The sequence below is a fragment of the Schistocerca nitens genome, chromosome 12, assembly GCF_023898315.1.
Source record: "Schistocerca nitens isolate TAMUIC-IGC-003100 chromosome 12, iqSchNite1.1, whole genome shotgun sequence".
In the NCBI taxonomy this organism is placed as follows: Eukaryota; Metazoa; Arthropoda; class Insecta; order Orthoptera; family Acrididae; genus Schistocerca; species Schistocerca nitens.
The window spans coordinates 90,371,826-90,395,539 of record NC_064625.1 but is presented as its reverse complement, the minus strand read 5'-3'; the positions used below and the strand labels follow the sequence as shown (position 1 = coordinate 90,395,539).

General features: G+C 45.3%; 1 pseudogene; it reads right to left on the bottom strand.

Moving 5' to 3' along the window:
* Nucleotides 1-2,307: 2,307 nt before the first annotated feature.
* Nucleotides 2,308-2,429, bottom strand: LOC126215419 (5S ribosomal RNA; annotated as a pseudogene).
* Nucleotides 2,430-23,714: the final 21,285 nt, after the last annotated feature.

Here is a 23,714-nt window from a genome sequence, read left to right as displayed (position 1 = left end):
GATGGCTCGAAGGAGCCTTGTTGACGGTCATGGTGAAGCGTATGCTCATGGGAAACTGCAGGCGTTTGAATTGGAAATTTTTGGGAACGAGAGGCGTGCTTGGTATGAAAACTATTTATCCAGCCCCACAGTCTGTGAGAATTTCAGCTTTCATAATATTACCACGAAGCGACGCCACTTTAAGGCGAAAACCTCTTCAGTAATGTATGAAAGTGATTTTTAGTGTCAAAAGGAGAAACATATCAACGATAACAGATTTTTATTGTCTACTCGACAAACTTATCAACGAGAATAGTAGCGTAAACTCTACAAATTTATCAACCATTAATAGTTACATCTATTCAAGAATGAGTTGAAGAATGTATATAGATAACAGGATTAAACTGTTAATATTATCATTATGACGATAAAACTTTCCAAAATACTGCTTTTGACGGAATCTGTCATTTCTATACGGGTTTATTTAGTTTAATTTTATAAAACTTCTGCTGTTCCGAGTTTTTCTTCAAGTATAATGAAATAATCCTTTCACGAAAGTGAGTCGATCCAAATAAAAAACGTATAGCCAATTTTATTCATTTTCATGGACAACTCACCCTTCACCAAAAACTCGATTATAGAAAAATCGTTTTCACAAGAAAGCACCTAAAGGTTGCTAAGGGAGTTTCCCTGTATCCCCTATGGATTCCGATTTTCCCGTACTGACGCAGCTGAAGAAAACTCTCTGTATGTGTAGGTAATTTGGCGTCTGGACGGCGTATTAAGATGAAACATGTGTCAGATTCTAAGTTCGCCCTGCAACAATACAACTGTGAAAATCACATCCAGTTTTGTGCAGTAGTTTTTGCGTGTTGCACGTACAAACATACGGACAGACAGACCGGCAGACAAACAAACAAACAAACATTCTAAAATTAGTTGTTTTGGCTCCAGTTCCCGTTATAAAGAACCGTCATATTAAGTTTTCATAAATATCTCCTGTGTACAGACAGGCATGGCATAAATTTTCCATTCGTCGGTTCAGTCTGCACTTGTTTATTTAGAGGCGTGTTAGGCTGGTGAATAAGTACGTAGCGCATTTCCGTAATTTTAATAAACACAACAGATACGCATAGCGGCGACTTTAGTAATCAATGATATATTCTCCTTCACTATTTACAATAATCTGCAACAATGGAGAAACTTTTCGATTGCGAAATTGTAGAAATCTAATAGTTTTGAGGCGAAGAACTAGTCATGTTCAGAGCGCATTTTCATCCGGAAAGGAATTTCCTTGTAAGTTGTTCGACGGAGGGCGGAAAAGTGAAAATATGAGGACGCAATATCAGGTGAACAAGGTGGATGCGGAATGACTTTCCAAACCATCTCCCGTATAGTATTTTTTGTCAGTCTAGCAGAATGCGGGCGGGCGTTACAATAGAGTAGATCACCTCAGGCAGTTTTCCCGGTCATCGTTCTTGGATTGCGTGTGCAAGACGACAGATGTCAACAGTGATGTAGTACAACACACCGTCGCTTTTCCACCACATGCATATGATTACCATTTGTGGTTGCGCGCAGTTCTTTGTAAGGGGAGATGCTGCGTTGTTTGGGCTCAACCATTTCTTTGTTTTCCTTTATGTTAGCATAAAGACATTATTTATCGCATCCAGTTATGGTATAGGATAGGAATGGTCGGTGTTGTTTACGAACCAATTAATGATGAGCAAGCCGCTCATTTCTGTGATTTTGGCTTAGAGCATGCAGTACCCATACACCCGATTTTTGAACCTTCCCTATCGAATACAAATGTCACACGATGATGGAATGATCACAGTTCATCTCATCTGCCAATCCTCTAGTACAATGACATGGATCATTACGAATTAATCCGTCTGAACGGTAGTATTGAAACCCAGAAGGTCTTCCTGAACGTGGAGAGTCACTAATGTGAAACCGATCCACCTCAAAAGGAGAAAACTATTTTCTTGGCGTGCTCTGTAGACTGCCATTATCACCACCACTTTTTTTGACTCATCAGTCTACTTACTGACTGATGCGGTCCGCTACGAATTGCTCTCTTGTGCCAACCTCTTGATCTCGGAGTAGCACTTGCAGCCTAAAGCAGCACTCCGGCTTCAGACCATAAGTGGCGCTTCGGGACCATCCGACCGCCGTGTCATCCTCAGTGAGGATGCGGAAAGGAGGGGCGTGTGGTCAGCACACCGCTCTCCCGGTCGTTATGATGGTTTTCTTTGACCGGAGCCTCTACTATTCGGTCGAGCAACTCCTCAATTGGCATCACGAGGCTGAGTGCACCCCGAAAAATGGCAACAGCGCATGGCAGCCCAGATGGTCACCCACCCAAGTGCCGACCACGCCCGACAGCGCTTAACTTCGGTGATCTGACGGGAACTGGTGTATCTATCCACTGTGGCAAGGCCGTTGCCACTTGCAACCAACTTCTTCAGTTATTTGCTGGATATGTTCCAATCTCTGTCTACCTCTACAGTTCTTGCCCTCTACAGCTCCCTCTAGTAGCATGGAAGTCATTCCTTGATGTCTTAACGTATGTGCTATCATCCACCCTTCTCCTTGTGTATTCCACGTTTTCCTCACCGATTCTCTGGAGGACTTCCTTACCCTATCGGCCCGCCTAATTGTAAACATTGGTTCAAGTGGCTCTGAGCACTATCGGACTTAACTTCTGATGTCATCAGTACGCTAGAACTTAGAACTACTTAAACCTAACTAACCTAAGGACATCACACACATCCATGCCCAAGGCAGGATTCGAACCTGCGACCGTAGAGGTCTCGCGGTTCCAGACTGTAGCGCCTAGAACCGCAGGGCCACTCCCGCCGGCAATTATGAGCGTTGTTCTGTAGCATCTCACGTCTAGTGTTTCGATTCTCTTCCGTTCCGCTTTCCCCTCAGTCCGTGTTTTACTACTATACTATCCCGTGTTCCAAACGTACGTTACCAGACATTTATTCCTCAAATTAAGCCCTCTGTTTCACGCTAGTAGACTTTTCTTGGCCAAGACTGCCCTGTTTGTCACACCTAGTCTGCTTCTGATGTCCTCCTAGCTCCGTCCGTCATAGATTATTTTGCTGCCTAGGTAAAAGAATCCCTTAACTTAATCCTGAAGTTAAGTATCTCGCTGTTATTGTTTCCGCTACTTCTCATTGCTTTCATCTTTCCTCGATTCAGCAGACCATGTAATTCTTCTGCATTTTCACTCAGGGTAGCAATGTCCTCAGCGGACAGTATCATTGAAATCCTTTCACATTGAATTTTAATTTCACTCCTGAACGTCTCTTATTTCCATCATTGCTTCTTCGATGTACAGATTGAACAGCAGTGACGAAAGACCACATCCCTGTCTTACACCTTTTTTAATTCGAGCACATCATTCTTGGTCGTCCACTCCTATTCCCTCTTGGCTCTTCTACATACTTTATATTACCCATTCCTCCCTATAGCGTACTCTGTTTTTCTCAGAATTTCGATCTTGCACCATGCACGGCCCGTATGTTTCTAGCTGCCTCCGTTGCTGTCACCCCTGTACTCAAACAGAAGAATATGTCGGAAAAGTTCCTATTTCTCCACTCGGCACTCCATTTTCTAGCGTTCACAGCCCCACTCACTATCTCCGAATGACAAAATGACAATAAGTAAACTCAAATAGCAACAGTGAACTACAAATAAAAAATTACAGTGGGTGATTAAACCTATGGCAACCGGAGTACCAACAAGCAAGGTAGTGTCGGAAGTTCCATGCGGCTTTTCGCGGATGATGCTGTAGTATACAGGGAAGTTGCAGCATTAGAAAATTACAGCGAACTGCAGGAAGATCTGCAGCGGGTAGGCACTTGGTGCACGGAGTGGCAACTGTCCCTTAACATAGACAAATGTAATGTATTGCGAATACATAGAAAGAAGGATCCTTTATTGTATGATAGCGGAACAAAGGCTGGTAGCAGTTACTTCTGTAAAATATCGTACGGAACGATTTAAAGTGGAATGATCATATAGACCCGTGGTCTAGGGGCAGCCGGCACGGTAGCTCAGCGTGTTCGGTCAGAGGGTTAGTTGCCCTCTGTAATAAAAGAACTGAGTTAATCGATCAACAACGACCTTAAACGGATGTCTTACGACGTCCGCCCCGAGCAGATACAACGAACGAAAGCGAACAAAATGAGATAAAAAAAAAGGGTAGCGTCTTTGAGTCATAATCAAAACGTCTTCTGTCCCGGGATCGATCCCGGCCACTGCCTAAATTTTGATAAATAATCAGCATTGGCGGCCGAAGACTTCCGGCATAAGAAGTCAGCCTCATTCTGCCAACGGCCTTGTCAAAGAGGGCGGAGGAGCGGATAGAGGTTCAGGGCACTCTCTTGTCCTAGGGGTGGGAAATTGCCCCTAAAGGCGGAAGAATCAGCAATGAACAACGACATGAGGATGCAGAAGGCAATGGAAACCACTGCATTAAAGACACGTAACGTGTATCCACAGGACATGTGGCCTGTAATTGAAGAAGTTTCATGATGATCTCTCCATTGGCAAAAGACTTCGGAATAGTCCCCCATTCGGATCTCCGGGAGGGGACTGCCAAGGGGGAGGTTACCATGAGAAAAATATTGAATAATCAACGAAAGGATAACGTTCTACGAGTCGGGGCGTGGAATGTCAGAAGCTTGAACGTGGTAGGGAAACTAGAAAATCTGAAAAGGGAAATGCAAAGGCTCAATCTAGATATAGTAGGGGTCAGAGAAGTGAAGTGAAGTGGAAGGAAGACAAGGATTTCTGGTCAGATGAGTATCGGGTAATATCAACAGCAGTAGAAAATGGTATAACAGGTGTAGGATTCGTTATGAATAGGAAGGTAGGGCAGAGGGTGTGTTACTGTGAACAGTTCAGTGACTGGGTTGCTCTAATCAGAATCGACATCAGACCAACACCGACAACGATAGTTCAGGTATACATGCCGACGTCGCAAGCTGAAGATGAACAGATAGAGAAAGTGTATGAGGATATTGAAAGGGTAATGCAGTATGTAAAGGGGGACGAAAATCTAATAGTCATGGGCGACTGGAATGCAGTTGTAGGGGAAGGAGTAGAAGAAAAGGTTACAGGAGAGTATGGGCTTGGGATAAGGAATGAAAGAGGAGAAAGACTAATTGAGTTCTGTAACAAGTTTCAGCTAGTAATAGCGAATACCCTGTTCAAGAATCACAAGAGGAGGAGGTATACTTGGAAAAGGCCGGGAGATACGGGAAGATTTCAATTAGATTACATCATGGTCAGACAGATGTTCCGAAATCAGATACTGGATTGTAAGGCGTACCCAGGAGCAGATATAGACTCAGATCACAATATAGTAGTGATGAAGAGTAGGCTGAAGTTCAAGACATTAGTCAGGAAGAATCAATACGCAAAGAAGTGGGATACGGAAGTACTAAGGAATGACGAGATACGTTTGAAGTTCTCTAACGCTATAGATACAGCAATAAGGAATAGCGCAGTAGGCAGTACAGTTGAAGAGGAATGGACATCTCTAAAAAGGGCCATCACAGAAATTGGGAAGGAAAACGTAGGTACAAAGAAGGTAGCTGCGAAGAAACCATGGGTAACAGAAGAAATACTTCAGTTGATTGATGAAAGGATGAAGTACAAACATGTTCCGGGAAAATCAGGAATACATAAATACAAGTCGCTGAGGAATGAAATAAATAGGAAGTGCAGGGATGCTAAGACGAAATGGCTGCAGGAAAAATGTGAAGACATCGAAAAAGATATGATTGTCGGAAGGACAGACTCAGCATACAGGAAAGTCAAAACAACCTTTGGTGACATTAAAAGCAACGGTGGTAACATTAAGAGTGCAACGGGAATTCCACTATTAACTGCAGAGGAGAGAGCAGATAGGTAGAAAGAATACATTGAAAGCCTCTATGAGGGTGAAGATTTGTCTGATGTGATAGAAGAAGAAACAGGAGTCGATATAGAAGAGATAGGGGATCCAGTATTGGAATTTAAAAGAGCTTTGGAGGACTTACGGTCAAATAAGGCAGAAGGGATAGATAACATTCCATCAGAATTTCTAAAATCCTTGGGGGAAGTGGCAACAAGACGACTATTCACGTTGGTGTGTAGAATATATGAGTCTGGCGACATACCATCTGACTTTCGGAAAAGCATCATCCACACAATTCCGAAGACGGCAAGAGCTGACAAGGGCGAGAATTATCGCACAATCAGCTTAACAGCTCCTGCATCGAAGCTGCTTACAAGAATAATATACAGAAGAATGGAAAAGAAAATTGAGAATGCGCTAGGTGACGATCAGTTTGGCTTTAGGAAAAGTAAAGGGACGAGAGAGGCAATTCTGACGTTACGGCTAATAATGGAAGCAAGACTAAATAAAAATCAGGACACTTTCATAGGATTTGTCGACCTGGAAAAAGCGTTCGACAATATAAAATGGTGCAAGCTGTTCGGGATTCTGAAAAAAAGTAGGGGTAAGCTATAGGGAGAGACGGGTCATATATAATATGTACAACAACCAAGAGGGAATAATAAGAGTGGACGATCAAGAACGAAGTGCTCGTATTAAGAAGGGTGTAAGACAAGGCTGTAGCCTTTCGCCCCTACTCTTCAATCTGTACATCGAGGAAGCAATGATGGAAATAAAAGAAAGGTTCAGGAGTGCAATTAAAATACAAGGTGAAAGGATATCAATGATACGATTCGCTGATGACATTGCTATCCTGAGTGAAAGTGAAGAAGAATTAAATGATCTGCTGAACGGAATGAACAGTCTAATGAGTACACAGTATGGTTTGAGAGTAAATCGGAGAAAGACGAAGATAATGAGAAGTAGTAGAAATGAGAACAGCGAGAAACTTAACATCAGGATTGATGGTCACGAAGACAATGAAGTTAAGGAATTCTGCTACCTAGGCAGTAAAATAACCAATGACGGACGAAGCAAGGAGGACATCAAAAGCAGACTCGCTATGGCAAAAAAGGCATTTCTGGCCAAGAGAAGTCTACTAATATCAAATACCGACCTTAATTTGAGGAAGAAATTTCTGAGGATGTACGTCTGGAGTACAGCATTGTATGGTAGTGAAACATAGACTGTGGGAAAACCGGAACAGAAGAGAATCGAAGCATTTGAGATGTGGTGCTACAGACGAATGTTGAAAATTAGGTGGACTGATAAGGTAAGGAATGAGGAGGTTCTACGCAGAATCGGAGAGGAAAGGAATATGTGGAAAACACTGATAAGGAGAAGGGACAGGATGATAGGACATCTGCTAAGACATGAGGGAATGACTTCCATGGTACTAGAGGGAGCTGTAGAGGGCAAAAACTGTAGAGGAAGACAGATATTGGAATACGTCCAACAAATAATTGAGGACGTAGGTTGCAAGTGCTGCTCTGAGATGAAGAGGTTGGCACAGGAGAGGAATTCGTGGCGGACCGCATCAAACCAGTCAGTAGACAGTAGACTGAAAAAGGGCGGGTGCCAGGTTGAGATGCATTGGGAGAGTCCTTAGAAAATGTAGTGCATTAGCAAAGGAGGTGGCTTACAAAACACTCGTTCGATCTATACTTGAGTATTGCTCATTAGTGTGGGTTCCGTACCAGGTCGGGTTGACAGAGGAGATAGAGAAGATCCAAAGAAGAGCGGCGCGTTTCGTCTCAGGTTTATTTGGTAAGCGTAATAGCGTTACGGAGATGTTTAGCCAACTCAAGTGGCAGACTCTGCAAGACAGGCGCTCGGCATCGCGGTGTAGTACGCTGTCCAGGTTTCGAGAGGGTGCGTTTCTGGATGAGGTATCGAATATATTGCTTCCCCCTACTTATACCTCCCGAGGAGATCACGAATGTAAAATTAGAGAGAGTCGAGCGCGCACGGAGGCTTTCCCGCAGTCGTTCTTCCGCCGAACCATACGCGACTGGAACAGGAAAGGGAGGTAATGACAGTGGCACGTAAAGTACCCTCCACCACACACCGTTGGGTGGCTTGCGGAGTATAAATGTAGATTGTTCACCCATTCCTACCAACATCATAGAACAGTGGCATCGCTCGTGTTAAAAGTCGAGCGATTCGCCGATTACTCTAACTGGCTTCTTTGATCCCAGCTACACGTCCTCTCTCAATTGCTGATACCTGCGAATATTGTTCATGCACCTGTCTGGGAGGCATAATTACTGTCCAACTGAGCACACGGAATGAAATTCGCAAAGACGATCATCGGTTAATGTGTCACAGATACAGATCTATGGACACTGGATATTTAATATGGCCACCAAAGAAGACGAAGTAAATATTCCTGAATTCCAATCAAGAACAACTACCAAGATGAGAAACATAGAAGTACACTACTGGCCATTAAAATTGCTGCACCACGAAGATGACGTGCTACAGATGCGAAATTTAACCGACAGGAAGAAGATGCTGTGATATGCAAGTGATTAGCTTTTCAGAGCATTACCACAAGGTTGGCGCCGGTGGCGACACCTACAACATGCTGACGCGACGAAAGTTTGCAACCGATTTCTCATACACACACAGCAGTTGACCGGCGTTGTCTGGTGAAAAGTTGTTGTGATGCCTCGTGTAAGGAGAAGAAATGCGTACCATCACGTTTCCGACTTTGATAGAGGTCGGATTGTAGCCTATCGCGATTGCGGTTTATCGTATCGCGACACTGCTGCTCGCGTTGGTCGACATCCAATAGCTGTTAGCAGAATATGGAATCGGTTGGTTCAGGAGGGTAATACGGAATGCAGTGCTGGATCCCAACGGCCTCGTATCACTAGCAGTCGAGATAAGAGGCATCTTATCCGCATGGCTGTAACGGATCGTGCAGCCACGTCTCGATCCCTGAGTCAACAGATGGAGATGTTTGCAAGACAACATCCATCTGCACGAACAGTTCGACGACGTTTGCAGCAGCACGGACTATCAGCTCGGAGACCGTGTCTGCGGTTATCCTTGACGCTGCATCACAGACAGGAGCGCCTGCGATGGTGTACTCAACGTCGAACCTGGGTGCACAAATGGGAAAACGCCTTTTTTCGGATGAATCCAGGTTCTGTTCACAGCATCATGATGGTCGCATCCGTGTTTGGCGACATCGCGATGAACGCACTTTGGGAGCGTGTATTCGTCATCGCCATACTGGCGTATCACCCGGCGTGATGGTATGGGGTGCCATTGGTTACACGTCTCTGTGACCTGTTGTTCGCACTGACGGCTCTTAGAACAGTGGACGTTACATTTCACATGTGTTACGACCCGTGGCTCTACCCTTAATTCGATTCCTGCGAAACCCTACATTTCAGCAGGATAATGCACGACCGCATGTTGCAGGTCCGGTACGGGATAGAGAAAATGTTCGACTGCTGCCCTGGTGAGCACATTCTCCAGATCTCTCACCAATTGAAAACGTCTGGTCAATGGTGGCCGAGCAACAGGCTCGTCGCAATACGCCAGTCACTACTCTCGATGAACTGTGGTATCGTGTTGAAGCTGCATGGGCAGCTGTACCTGTACACGCCATCCAAGCTCTGACTCAATGCCCAGGCGTATCAAGGCCGTTATTACGGCCAGAGGTGGTTGTTCTGGGTACTGATTTCTCAGGATCTATGCACCCAAATTGCGTGAAAATGTAATCACATGTCAGTTCTAGTGTAATATATTTGCCCAATGAATACCCGTTTATCATCTGCATTTCTTCTTGGTGTAGCAATTTTAATGGCCAGTAGTGTAATTCAGATTACATGACTACTCTTGGCATGGCGCGGTCTCCACCTTGCCCTCCTGATTATCGTATTGGAGGAGTGCCTCGCGTCGGGTCTCGTGGGTGCTGTCCGGCCAGAGAGTGGCGGCCGGCGGGCCGGCCGTCTGACCGCATTAGCCCAGTGACTTGTGACGCGAGACGGGAGGTCAATATGAGACGCGGCGGCTAACGTGACGCGCGCCTGGCACGAATCGCCGGAGACAGGTCCCGCGCCGGAAGCGCCGGTCTCACTGATGGCGCATGACGGCAGGTTAGCCGCTACGGGACCGCAGCTGCCCGGTCCCTTCTGTGCGGTAGGGACGCCCGCGTCGTGTCACTGGCTGGGAGAGCCCCCTAGGAGATGTTTCTGCCGCGTAATCGGAAAGGATTTTTCTTCCTCACCGCACAATCGCCTCTTTTCTCGCTGTGTATGAGAATCATGTCTGAAGTGTATCGGCTGAGTGTACAGGGGTTGGACATACAGTATGTGGTCAAAAGTGAAAGATGGGCTAGAGCTGTGCGTGCCCGTAGTCCCACTGCTACTGTTGTTGTTGTTGATGTTGTCGTCTTCAGTCCTGAGACTGGTTTGATGCAGCTCTCCATGCTACTCTATCCTGTGCAAGCTGCTTCATCTCCCAGTACTTACTGCAACCTACATCCTTCTGAATCTGCTTAGTGTTTTCATCTCTTGGTCTCCCTCTACGATTTTTACCCTCCACGCTGCCCTCCAATGCTAAATTTGTGATCCCTTGATGCTTCAGAACATGTCCTAGCAACCGGTCCCTTCTTCTTGTCAAATTGTGCCACAAACTCCTCTTCTCCCCAATTCTATTCAATACCTCCTCATTAGTTATGTGATCTACCCACCTAATCTTCAGTATTCTTCTGTAGCAGCACATTTCGAAAGCTTCTATTCTCTTCTTGTCCAAACTATTTATCGCCCATGTTTTGAAACGTCCCCTTAGAAAAATTATGCATGACTCTGTTTAAACTGACACACAATATTTTTAGCGCAACGCAATCTGACTTTCAATAATCCGTACAAAAGAATGGCCCTGACTAACAATAACCTACACCTTTCATGAATCACTTACCTCACAAAAATCTTCGTTACTCGAACTACTGCAATACAGCGAGCGCCACTACTGCCAGCTAAATAAACGATTCAAACTACGGAAGGCACTAACTACTGATAGGCATAGTTAGCAAATGAAAGATTTTAATAGAGAACGAACGATGTATTTACCTTAATAGTGTTGAAAAATCATAATATACATAGCAGTTCATGACATCCAGTCTTACAAGTTTCAAAACTCCGACATCTCACTCCCCACATCCACCACTGCTGGCGGCTCACCTCCAACTGGGCAACGCTACGCGCTGTTCACATCCAGCTGCCCAACACTACAATGGCAGACAACAATGCAAACTAGCCACAGACTGCACACAGCACAGCCAGTTATTTTCATACAGAGAGCTACGTGGCGTTACCAATAAAAAAACCTAAACAGCCTACTTGCAATTTCACGTCCACTTCCACTTCCACTTATCAGGAGAAAGAAAACTGGCATACTATGGATCGGAGCGTGGAATGTCAGATCCCTTAATCGGGCAGGTAGGTTAGAAAATTTAAAAAGGGAAATGGATAGGTTAAAGTTAGATATAGTGGGAATTAGTGAAGTTCGGTGGCAGGAGGAACAAGACTTTTGGTCTGGTGATTACAGGGTTATAAATACAAAATCAAATAGGGGTAATGCAGGAGTAGGTTTAATAATGAATCAAAAAATAGGAGTGCGGGTTAGCTACTACAAACAGCATAGTGAACGCATTATTGTGGCCAAGATAGACACAAAGCCCATGCCTACTACAGTAGTACAAGTTTATATGCCAACTAGCTCTGCAGACGATGAAGAAATTGATGAAATGTATGACGAGATAAAAGAAATTATTCAGGTAGTGAAGGCAGACGAAAATTTAATAGTCATGGGTGACTGGAATTGGTCAGTAGGAAAAGGGAGAGAAGGAAACATAGTAGGTGAATATGGATTGGGGGGAAGAAATGAAAGAGGAAGCCGCCTTGTAGAATTTTGCACAGAGCATAACTTAATCATAGCTAACACTTGGTTCAAGAATCATAAAAGAAGGTTGTATACCTGGAAGAATCCTGGAATACTAATAGGTATCAGATAGATTATATAATGGTAAGACAGAGATTTAGGAACCAGGTTTTAAATTGTAAGACATTTCCAGGGGCAGATGTGGATTCTGACCACAATCTATTGGTTATGAACTGCAGATTGAAACTGAAGAAACTGCAAAAAGGTGGGAATTTAAGGAGATGGGACCTGGATAAACTGAAAGAACCAAAGGTTGTAGAGAGTTTCAGGGAGAGCATAAGGGAACAATTGACAGGAATGGGGGAAAGAAATACAGTAGAAGAAGAATGGGTAGCTCTGAGGGATGAAGTAGTGAAGGCAGCAGAGGATCAAGTAGGTAAAAAGACGAGGGCTAATAGAAATCCTTGGGTAACAGAAGAAATATTGAATTTAATTGATGAAAGGAGAAAATATAAAAATGCAGTAAATGAATCAGGCAAAAGGGAATACAAACGTCTCAAAAATGAGATCGACAGAAAGTGCAAAATGGCTAAGCAGGGATGGCTAGAGGACAAATGTAAGGATGTAGAGGCTTGTCTCACTAGGGGTAAGATAGATACTGCCTACAGGAAAATTAAAGAGACCTTTGGAGAGAAGAGAACCACTTGTATGAATATCAAGAGCTCAGATGGCAACCCAGTTCTAAGCAAAGAAGGGAAGGCAGAAAGGTGGAAGGAGTATATAGAGGGTTTATACAAGGGCGATGTACTTGAGGACAGTATTATGGAAATGGAAGAGGAGCTAGATGAAGATGAAATGGGAGATAAGATACTGCGTGAAGAGTTTGACAGAGCACTGAAAGACCTGAGTCGAAACAAGGCCCCGGGAGTAGACAACATTCCATTAGAACTACTGATGGCCTTGGGAGAGCCAGTCATGACAAAACTCTACCATCTGGTGAGCAAGATGTATGAGACAGGCGAAATACCCACAGACTTCAAGAAGAATATAATAATTCCAATACCAAAGAAAGCAGGTGTTGACAGATGTGAAAATTACCGAACCATCAGTTTAATAAGTCACAGCTGCAAAATACTAACGCGAATTCTTTACAGACGAATGGAAAAACTGGTAGAAGCGGACCTCGGGGAGGATCAGTTTGGATTCCGTAGAAATGTTGGAACACGTGAGGCAATACTAACCTTACGACTTATCTTAGAAGCTAGATTAAGAAAAGGCAAACCTACGTTTCTAGCATTTGTAGACTTAGAGAAAGCTTTTGACAATGTTAACTGGAATACTCTCTTTCAAATTCTGAAGGTGGCAGGGGTAAAATACAGGGAGCGGAAGGCTATTTACAATTTGTACAGAAACCAGATGGCAGTTATAAGAGTCGAGGGGCATGAAAGGGAAGCAGTGGTTGGGAAAGGAGTGAGACAGGGTTGTAGCCTCTCCCCGATGTTATTCAATCTGTATATTGAGCAAGCAGTAAAGGAAACAAAAGAAAAATTTGGAGTAGATATTAAAATTCATGGAGAAGAAGTAAAAACTTTGAGGTTCGCCGATGACATTGTAATTCTGTCAGAGACAGCAAAGGACTTGGAAGAGCAGTTGAACGGAATGGACAGTGTCTTGAAAGGAGGATATAAGATGAACATCAACAAAAGCAAAACGAGGATAATGGAATGTAGTCAAATGAAATCGGGTGATGCTGAGGGAATTAGATTAGGAAATGAGACACTTAAAGTAGTAAAGGAGTTTTGCTATTTAGGGAGTAAAATAACTGATGATGGTCGAAGTAGAGAGGATATAAAATGTAGACTGGCAATGGCAAGGAAAGCGTTTCTGAAGAAGAGAAATTTGTTAACATCGAGTATAGATTTAAGTGTCAGGAAGTCGTTTCTGGCTGGCTCAAATGGCTCTGAGCACTATGGGACTCAACTGCTGTGGTCATAAGTCCCCTAGAACTTAGAACTACTTAAACCTAACTAACCTAAGGACAGCACACAACACCCAGCCATCACGAGGCAGAGAAAATCCCTGACCCCGCCGGGAATCGAACCCGGGAACCCGGGCGTGGGAAGCGAGAACGCTACCGCACGACCACGAGATGCGGGCAGTCGTTTCTGAAAGTATTTGTATGGAGTGTGGCCATGTATGGAAGTGAAACATGGACGATAACCAGTTTGGACAAGAAGAGAATAGAAGCTTTCGAAACGTGGTGCTACAGAAGAATGCTGAAGATAAGGTGGGTAGATCACGTAACTAATGAGGAGGTATTGAATAGGATTGGGGAGAAGAGAAGTTTGTGGCACAACTTGACTAGAAGAAGGGATCGGTTGGTAGGACATGTTTTGAGGCATCAAGGGATCACAAATTTAGCATTGGAGGGCAGCGTGGAGGGTAAAATCGTAGAGGGAGACCAAGAGATCAATTCACCAAGCAGATTCAGAAGGATGTAGGTTGCAGTAGGTACTGGGAGATGAAGAAGCTTGCACAGGATAGAGTAGCATGGAGAGCTGCATCAAACCAGTCTCAGGACTGAAGACCACAACAACAACAACAACAACAACATGGCTACACTCCATACAAATACTTTCAGAAACGACTTCGTGACACTTAAATCTATGCTCGATGTTAACAAATTTCTCTTCTTTAGAAACGCTTTCCTTGCCATTGCCAGTCTATATTTTATATCCTCTCTACTTCGACCATCATCAATTATTTTGCTCCCCAAATAACAAAACTCATCTACCACTTTAAGTGTCTGATTTCCTAATCTAATTCCCTCAGCATAACCCGACTTAATTCGACTACATTCCATTATCCTTGTTTTGCTTTTGTTGATGTTCATCTTATATCCTCCTTTCAAGACACTGGCCATTCCGTTCAACTGCTCTTCCAAGTCCTTTGCTGTCTCTGACAGAATTACAATGTCATCGGCGAACCTCAACGTTTTTATTTCAGCTCCATGGACTTTAATACCTACTCCGAATTTTTCTTTTGTTTCCTTTACTGCTTGCTCAATATACTAACCGGTTCAAAATGGTTCAAATGGCTCTGAGCACCATGGGACATAACATCTGAGGTCATCAGTCCCCTAGAACTTGGAAGTACTTAAACCTAACTAAGCTAACGACATCACACATATCCATGCCCGAGGCAGGATTCGAACCTACGACCGTAGCGGTCGCGCGGTTCCAGACTGTAGCTCCTAGAACCGCTCGCACACCCCGGCCGGCTACTAACCGGTTCGCAACATTTCGTGCCGAAACATATGGACTCACAAGCCCTCTTATGCTACGTAATCAAAAGTATCCGGACAGCCCCAAAAACATACGTTTTTCATATTAGGTGCATTGTGCTGCCACCTACCGCCACGTACTCCATATCAGCGACCTCAGCAGTGATTAGACATCGTGAAAGAGCAGTATGGCGCACTCCGCGGAACAAACAGTGTTCAAATGTGGTCAGGTGGTTGGGTGTCACTTGTGTCATACGTCTGTACACGAGATTTCCACACTCCTAAATATCCCTAGCTCGACTGTTTCCGATGTTATAGTGAAGAGGAAACGTGAACGGACACGTACAGCACAAAAGCGTACAGGCCTACCTCGTCTGTTGACTGACAGAGACCGCCGACAGTTGAAGAGGGTCGTAATATGTAATAGGCAGACATCTATCCGGACCGGCGTGCGGACATTTTCCACGCCGGACATTTGCCACGACTTTACCTGCTCCGAAGGGTTGGGTCCCTCGTCTCCCCCTCCTCCTCCTCCTCGTCGCTTCCTGAGCCTTTCCGCTGGTTTACTTAACATAGGACCAGAATCTCTTTGGATTTTTCCGCCACATGTCTAGAGAGAGTTTCGTAGTGGAAACTATTAAATGTATCTTGCATTGAAATCCGCATCAAATTTCGAGCCTCAGTAAAACTTCGCCAATCTTGGAGACTTTGCGTTCGTCTAAATTATACTTGCCTTTTTCGGTGCTCCTGCAGCACCTTTCTGTTTTGTGTACCATGGAGGATCGGTTCCGTGTCTTATTAATTTATTTTGTATGAATCTCTCGAGTGCTGTTGATACTATATATTTGAACTTAAGCCACATATGGTCCTCACTTACATAGTTCGGGAGGATTGGAGACCGTCTCTTAGAAAGACGTCAACCGAAGTTTTAGTTGCTTTTATAAGTAGATAGATTTCGCCTTTAGTTTTGGTGAATTTCTTTGTTACGGAATTGAGCCTCGCTACGACTGTGTGTTCACTAATCCCTGTATCCATCGTGATGCTCACGATTCATTGTGGCTAAGAGGTCAAGTGTGTTTTCGTAACCATTTAAAATTTAGATGGCCTCGTGAATTAATTTTTCAAAATAATATAAAATAGTATTTAGAACAATTAGGGAAGTTGTTTTCTATCTACAGTAGGGTCTGAAAATGTATTTTTGTCAACATACGGAAAGTAGATTCAAGTTACTGCCAGCTATAATTGTATGAGTAGGGTACCTATTTGTGATGAGACTCAAGGTTTCTTAGAAGTGTTCAGCAACTGTTTCATCTGACACCGGGGGTCGGTTAAAGGAGCCAGTTATTAATTTATTCCGTTTGTCGAATATAACATCTGCCCATACTAAGTCACAGGAACTATCTGCTTCAATGTCGCTTGTGAGCTGGAACACCCATTACATTATTTTTCCTTAAGTTGTGCTTCTTGTTTCTGTTGTAGAGCAGATCATTACAGTTACTGCTTTTCCCTCCAAAACCTAGGATGCTTTCTTTGTGACGCTGTAAATACCAGAGCTAAACAATGTAGAACAACAATGTACGTTACAAGCATAGCATTCTGCATTACTTCATTTCCTTATTTCTAACATTTTAAAATTGTACGTCGACTTTAGATGACATGTCAATCATAGATGTTCTTATCTCTATTTAGTGAACGTATTTTCAATCATGTTTTGAACATTGTCCCGCTACACTTTATTAACTAATGTTTCGCCGCATGGGATATCGCATTTTCGAGAGTAAATTAATTTGGAGTATGTCGTTCTTCTTTTCAAACATTCACATACCCATTTCTTCTTTCCTTATTGTCTTTTGGGCATGCAGTTGTAGTAATTAAAGTAGGCACAAATACAGTGATCAAAAAGAAATGATAAGCGTACATTCGCATTCTCTTTACATCGTTCCTTTCTTGTTGCTCCCATGGCGATGGACTGTTTCTATGCAATCAGTAAGCGTGAAAGGAAGCTACCATTGTATGTTACAAATATTTCGATTTCGGAAAAGAAGCTCTGTATTTGGCCGAGATGTCGAAGAAGAAGGTCCCTTAGGTACTGGTTGTATCAAGTAAGATGTGGAGACGGCGGTTTGAAAGCTGACAGAAGAAGTACGAGGAAGGGCGTCCCTTACCTGAGGGATCGCTACTCAAGCTACCTGGCGAAGGGGCAAGTGTAGCAAATGTCCGGCATTCATCCAGACCATCACATAGGAATTCCAAACTGCATCATGATCCACTGCAAGCAGCATGACAGTACGGTGGGAGGTGAGAAAACTTGGATTTCATGGTCGAGCGGCTGGTCATAAGCCACATATCACGCTGGTAAATGCCAAGCCACACCTCGCTTGGTGTAAGAGCGTAAACATTGGTGACTGAGCAATGGAAAAAGGGTGTGTGGAGTGACGAATCACGGTACAAATTTTGGCGATCCGATGGCAGGGCGAAAGCCCGGTAAACGTCATCTGTCAGCGTGTGTAGCGCCAACAATAAAATTCGGTGATGTTATGGTGTGGTCGTGTTTTTCATGGAGGGGGCTTGAACCCCTTGTTTTTCGTGGCACTATCGCAGCACAGGCCTAGATTGATGTTTTAAGCATTTTCTTGCTTCCCACTGTTGAAGAGCAATTCGGGGACGGCGATTGCATGTTTCAACAGGATCGAGCAACTGTTAATGCCGCGCGGGATTAGCCGAGCGGTTTAATGCGCTGCAGTCATGGGCTGAGCGGCTGGTCCCGGCGGAGGTTCGAGTCCTCTGTCGGGCATGGGTGTGTGTGTTTGTCCTAAGGATAATTTAGGTTAAGTAGTGTGTAAGCTTAGGCACTGGTGACCTTAGCAGTTAAGTCCCATAAGATTTCTCACACATTTGAACATTTTTTGAACTGTTCATAATGCACGGCCTGTGGTGGAGTGGTTACACGACAATAGCATCCCTGTAATGGATTGGCCTGCACAGGGTCCTCACCTGAATCTTATAGAATATCTTTGTGATGTTTTGGAACGCCGACTTCGTGCCAGGCCTCACCGATCGACATTGATAGCCGTGCTCAGTGCAGCACTCCGTGAAGAATTGGCTGCCATTCCTCAAGAAACCTTCCAGCTCCTAGAATGAGATTTTCACTCTGCAGCGGAGTGTGCGCTGGTATGAAACTTCCTGGCAGATTAAGACTGTGTGCCGGACCGAGACTCGAACTCGGGACCTTTGCCGTTCGCGGGCAAGTGCTCTACCAACTGAGCTACCCAAGCACGACTGACGCCCCGTCCTCACATCTTTACTTTTGCCAGTACCTCGTCTCCTACCTTCCAAACTTTACAGAAGCTCTCCTGCGAACCTTGCAGAACTAGCACTCCTGAAAGAAAGGATACTGCGGAGATATGGCTTAGCCACAGCCTGGGGGGGTGTCTCAAGCGGAAGTAAAGCTGTAAGGACGGGGCGTGAGTCGTGCTCGGGTAGCTCAGATGCACTTGGCCGCGAAAGGTGAAGGTCCCGAGTTCAAGTCTTGGTCCCGCACACAGTTTTAAACTGCCAAGAAGTTTGATATCAACACACACTCCGCAGCAGAGCGAAAATCTCATTCTGGAAACATCCCCCAGCCTGTGGCTAGGCCATGTCTCCGCAACATCCTTTCTTCCAGGAGTGCTAGTTCTGCAAGGTTCGCAGGAGAGCTTCTGTAAAGTTTGGAAGGTAGGAGACGAGGTACTGGCAGAAGTAAAGCTGTGAGGACGGGGCGTGAGTCGTGCTTGGGTAGCTCAGTTGGTGGAGCACTTGCCCGCAAAAGGCAAATGTCCCGAGTTCGAGTCTCGGTCCGGCACATAGTTTTAATCTGCCAGGGAGTTTCTTCTAGCTCCTGATTGAACGTATGCCTGTGAGAGTGGAAGCTGTCATCGAGGCTAAGGGTGGATCAACACCATAATGAAGTCCAGCACTACCGATGGAGGGCGCCACGAACTTCTGCCAGGTGTCCGGATACTTTTGATTACATGGTATAAATATGGACGCACCACGAGAAATGCGTGCTTGAATATGAATGCACGACATTCCTCACTGTCTATGAGAATTGTGTCTGAAGTGTATCGGTTGAGTGCACGGGGGTTGGACAAAAATATGGACACACCGCGAGGAATGCAAGCTTCAATATTAATGCATGACATATCGTCATTTGATTAAAATGGTTCAAATGGCTCTGAGCACTATGGGACTCAACATCTTAGGTCATAAGTCCCCTAGAACTTAGAACTACTTAAACCTAAGTAACCTAAGGACATCACACACACCCATGCCCGAGGCAGGATTCGAACCTGCGACCGTAGCAGTCCCGCGGTTCCGGACTGCAGCTATCGTCATTTGACCATTGGACAGACTTACATATGGACGACTTAGTAACAAGCATGCCTGGTGTACAGAAACAACTGAAAGATTTGAAAGCAAATAAATCACCAAGTCCGGATGGAATCCCAGTCCAGTTTTACATAGAGTACTCTGCGGATTGGCCCCTCACCTACCTTGCACTTATCGCGAATCTTTCGCCCAGCGCAAAGCCCCACGCGGCAAGAAAAATTCAAAGGTGACTCTAGTATATAAGACAGGTGAAAGAACAGATCTGCGAAATTATAAACCAATATCCCTAACTTCGGTTTGCTGCAAAATCCTTGAACATATTCCCATTTCGAATAAAACAAACTTTCTTGAGACTGAGAAGCCTATGTCCACGAATCAGTGCGGTTCTAGAAAGCATCGCTCGTGCGAAACTCAGCTTGCCTTTTTCTCACATAATATACTGAGAACTATAGATGAAGGGTAACAGGCAGATTTCCGCGAAACATCTGAGGCGGTGCCCCATTGCAGGCTCGTAACTAATGTACGAGCATATGGAATAAGATCACAAATACATGAGTGGCTCGAAGATTTATTAAATAACAGCATGCAGTACGTTGTCCTCGACGGCGAGTGTTCATCAGAGACAAGGGTGTCGACAGGTGTCCCCCAGGGAAGCGTAATAGAACCGCTGTTTCTCTCTGTAGACATAAATGATTTGGCAGTCGGGGTGGGCAGCAATCTGCCGTTGTTTGCTGATGATGCTGTGGTGTACGGTAAGGTATCGAAGGTGAGTGACTGTAGGAAAGACGACTTAGACAAACTTTCCAGTTGGTGTGATGAATGGCAGCTAGCCCTAAATGTGCAAAAATGTATGTTAATCCGGGTGAGTAGGAAAAGCAAACGAGCCACGCTGCGGCTCGCATTGGTGCTGTTTGTAGGTTTCCGTCTTCTGTTGGAGGCCAGACAGTATCGTTTAACTGAAATGGTTGCAGTTGTTGTCTTCTTCTCGTGTTGACTGGCGCCACTTCGTTTCGCAAGCGCTGCCTGTCCGCTAGTGGCAGCAGTGGTTATCGATGTGTAGTAACTGTGGCCCTATCTTTGGGGCGACGTCGTTCTTCCGGGTCGTGTCAGCGTGCAGTTCGGTTGGGGACTCAGGAGGAGCCAGGTCCGCACAGTGCGAGAACACGCCGGGACCGCTGGTGGCGCGCATGGACTGCCGGATCGAAGGCCCGTGGTCACGAGGGTGCACGACCTCGTCGTAAACCAGATCGAGCAAGATTTGAGTGCATTTGGATTCAAGTGGAGAAACCTCCACCACTGCAAGATCTCGCGAATCTCCAGCGACTTGGGTTCATGTTGCTGCTCGCAGTGTTGCCGAGGCGAAGAGCAGCGAGTGGAGTGCTTGTCGAAGGCGGATCTGATTAGCTTTCCTCGACTTCTAATTACTATTTATTACGTTCAGTTTGTTACTATTTGTTAAGTTCAACCAGCGGTATTTTTCCTGCCCCGTGGCCACTAATGCCCCAGTTACCTGCCACGGAGGTTAGTGTATGTAACAGCAGTGTACGTTTTCTCGCCCTGCCGCTGCTGTCCGGTGAGGCGTGTAGTTCTGACAGCTTTCTTGGTTGCAATCCGGTGGGTGATTCTCCTACTCTGGTTGTAGTGATTCCTTTCTCGTTCCGTCCGCTCTAAGCACAGTATTCTGCAGGTGGAGTCCAGACTGCCGGTACTGGCTTTGGCGTATTTTTGCATCTTTGCGTTTGGTTTATTGGATGTCAGATAGCCTCAGCAAGATTATCATCAGTCATTCGTTGGACTGCCACTAGTCTGAGTTACCGTCTTGTGAAGTGAATGCAACCCTTGGCTGCCTATCTCGTCGCTCGCCAAAGTTTTTTTTGCCAGACCTACTCAGCGATTGATTCCTCGTGCACCGTCTGTGACTGGCCCTTGTGTTTTATTACTGTATTTACTGTTGTATTGTATGTTTCTAAATTTTTATATACACTCCTGGAAATTGAAATAAGAACACCGTGAATTCATTGTCCCAGGACGGGGAAACTTTATTGACACATTCCTGGGGTCATATACATCACATGATCACACTGACAGAACCACAGGCAAATAGACACAGGCAACAGAGCATGCACAATGTCGGCACTAGTACAGTGTATATCCACCTTTCGCAGCAATGCAGGCTGCTATTCTCCCATGGAGACGATCGTAGAGATGCTGGATGTAGTCCCGTGGAACGGCTTGCCATGCCATTTCCACCTGGCGCCTCAGTTGGACCAGCGTTCGTGCTGGACGTGCAGATCGCGTGTAGACGACGCTTCATCCAGTCCCAAACATGCTCAATGGGGGACAGATCCGGAGATCTTGCTGGCCAGGGTAGTTGACTTACACCTTCTAGAGCACGTTGGGTGGCACGGGATACATGCGGACGTGCATTGTCCTGTTGGAACAGCAAGTTCCCTTGCCGGTCTAGGAATGGTAGAACGATGGGTTCGATGACGGTTTGGATGTACCGTGCACTATTCAGTGTCCCCTCGACGATCACCAGTGGTGTACGGCCAGTGTAGGAGATCGCTCCCCACACCACGATGCCGGGTGTTGGCCCTGTGTGCCTCGGTCGTATGCAGTCCTGATTGTGGCGCTCACCTGCACGGCGCCAAACACGCATACGACCATCATTGGCACCAAGGCAGAAGCGACTCTCATCGCTGAAGACGACACGTCTCCATTCGTCCCTCCATTCACGCCTGTCGCGACACCACTGGAGGCGGGCTGCACGATGTTGGGGCATGAGCGGAAGACGGCCTAACGGTGTGCGGGACCGTAGCCCAGCTTCATGGAGACGGTTGCGAATGGTCCTCGCCGATACCCCAGGAGCAACAGTGTCCCTAATTTGCTGGGAAGTGGCGGTGCGGTCCCCTACGGCACTGCGTAGGATCCTACGGTCTTGGCGTGCATCCGTGCGTCGCTGCGGTCCGGTCCCAGGTCGACGGGCACGTGCACCTTCCGCCGACCACTGGCGACAACATCGATGTACTGTGGAGACCTCACGCCCCACGTGTTGAGCAATTCGGCGGTACGTCCACCCAGCCTCCCGCATGCCCACTATACGCCCTCGCTCAAAGTCCGTCAGCTGCACATACGGTTCACGTCCACGCTGTCGCGGCATGCTACCAGTGTTAAAGACTGCGATGGAGCTCCGTATGCCACCGAAAACTGGCTGACACTGACGGCGGCGGTGCACAAATGCTGCGCAGCTAGCGCCATTCGACGGCCAACACCGCGGTTCCTGGTGTGTCCGCTGTGCCGTGCGTGTGATCATTGCTTGTACAGCCCTCTCGCAGTGTCCGGAGCAAGTATGGTGGGTCTGACACACCGGTGTCAATGTGTTCTTTTTTCCATTTCCAGGAGTGTAATTGCCTTTCTTAGCGTTACAACAGGTTTAAATGATTGTGCTACCAAGTTTACCATCTTATGTCTCATCTGTTTGGTGATCAGTTGCTTGTCCTTTTAAATTTACCTTTGCTGTTCTATTTGCTGTTTTACTGTATGTTTTTTAAATTTTTTTTATATAATTGGCATTCCTGGCGTTACAGCAAGTTTTAAATGGTTGTGGAACCAAGTTTATCATCATTTTGTCTCACCCGTTTGGTGATCAGTTTCCTGTCTTTTTAAATTAACCTTTGCTATTGCATTGCTGTTTTACAATATGTTTGTTAAATTTTTTGTAATTGCCGTTCTTGGCGTTAAAGGCCTTCAGCTGTGATTGTGGTTACTTGCCTTAAAATTCTGATTGGGATCACATTGGCTTGTTTTTAAAACATTACTTGCTGTGTTTGTATTTTATGCTCATTTGCAAAACGCACTGAAAGCACTATTAATTGCACAGTTGTTTATTCGTTCATTAATAACGTGTGATATCTTGATTTATTGCTGAGCCTGGAGTTTCCGTGTTAAAATAAATGTGTGTAATTGCAAAAGGGAACCAAAAGTAACTGATTACGGCCCCGTCCACAATCGTAACTGAATCCTACCATCCTTGACTACCAGGTTTCAACAAATTTGTAATGTTTGGTTACAGTATTACTATTCTGCTTGACACAGTCAAGTCGTTTAAATATTTGGGCATAACGATATGAGGTGGAACGAACACGTAAGAACTGTGCTGAGGAAAGTGAATGATCATCTTCTTTAAGTGAAAGGAAAGAGTGGTTCACCCCTACAGAAGAGCACATG